At 43.7% G+C, this 1,231-nt stretch overlaps 1 non-coding gene across 1 annotated transcript; it reads right to left on the bottom strand.

Moving 5' to 3' along the window:
• Positions 1–668: 668 nt before the first annotated feature.
• LOC127108734 (small nucleolar RNA R71) lies at positions 669–775 on the bottom strand. Its single transcript, XR_007796251.1, has one exon. It is a non-coding gene; the product is annotated as a small nucleolar RNA R71 (small nucleolar RNA).
• Between the last annotated feature and the right edge of the window lie 456 nt (positions 776–1,231).

The raw sequence follows: 1,231 nt of genomic DNA, 5'->3' as shown, positions 1-1,231 counted from the left end.
ACAAGCATCAAGTTTTTGGCGCCGTTGTCGGGGACCTGTTTTAGTCTAATAGTGTGATTCTTTCGTTGCACGGTATAGACTAAGGTAAAAACAAAAACTAATCTTCTCTCCTTTCTTTCCCTGATTGTATGCCATGTACTCGCTCACAAGGCGATAACTTAGCATCACCTATCCCTGAATTAGAGTGTTTCCTATACGTGAGACGCCGAATACACGAATATCAACAAAAGTACGGTATTCCAGATATATCCTTTCCTCCTAAATCAGAAGAAAAACCAAACATGGCTGAAGAAGGACCCCAGAATCGTCCTCTTAAATTCTACGCTACCCCGTCTCAACAAGAACCACACAACAGCATTGCTGCCCCCGCTATAAATCGAAACGATTTTGAGCTGAAACCCTCACTCTTATCAGCCGTCCAATAACATCAATTTGCTGGAAATACAACGGAAGATCCTAATGAACACCTGACCAAGTTTGTGCAGTACGCAGATACTGTAAAAGCAAATGGTGTATCTCAAGAAGCGATAAGACTGCGCCTCTTTCCTTTCTCTTTAAGAGACAGAGCTTGGGCTTGGTTACAATCCTTGCCCTCCAACTCCGTTACAACCTGGGAGAAACTGAAGAACGTCTTCTTATCCCGATACTTTCCTCCAAGCAAAACTGCTATGCTGAGAGCTCAAATCAATGGATTCAGGCAAAAAGATGTGGAATCTCTCTACGAAGCGTGGGAGAGATACAAGGACATGATGAGGATATGTCCGCATCACGATCTAGAAGACTGGGTGATCATTCACACATTCTATAATGGGCTTCTGTATAACACAAGACTTACAATAGACGCTGCCGCGAGCGGTGCACTTATGGATAAGCCATACACCGAAGCCTATCAACTCATTGAAAACATGGCCCAAAACCATTGTCAATGGGGAGGTGAATGAACTCCAGTGGAAAAGTCCAAGACTAAGGGTGGAATGTACGAAATTAGTAGCCTTGACCATGTTCATGCAAAGGTAGATGCCCTTGTCCAAAAATTAGACAACTTGACCATACTACCCGCAACCACCGTGGCTGTTGTAACTCCAAACTGCGAGTTATGTGGAAACCCTGGACACACTGCACAAGAATGCCAAATATTAGCAGGAGTCCCAACCGATCAAGTGAACTACACACAAGGAAATCCCTATTCAAATACCTACAACCCAGGTTGGAAAAACCATCCTAATTTCTC

Source organism: Lathyrus oleraceus, chromosome 7 (assembly GCF_024323335.1).
Source record: "Lathyrus oleraceus cultivar Zhongwan6 chromosome 7, CAAS_Psat_ZW6_1.0, whole genome shotgun sequence".
Classification (NCBI taxonomy): domain Eukaryota; kingdom Viridiplantae; phylum Streptophyta; class Magnoliopsida; order Fabales; family Fabaceae; genus Lathyrus; species Lathyrus oleraceus.
Note: the sequence above shows the minus strand (reverse complement) of the source record. Positions and strands in the feature narration are given on the sequence as shown.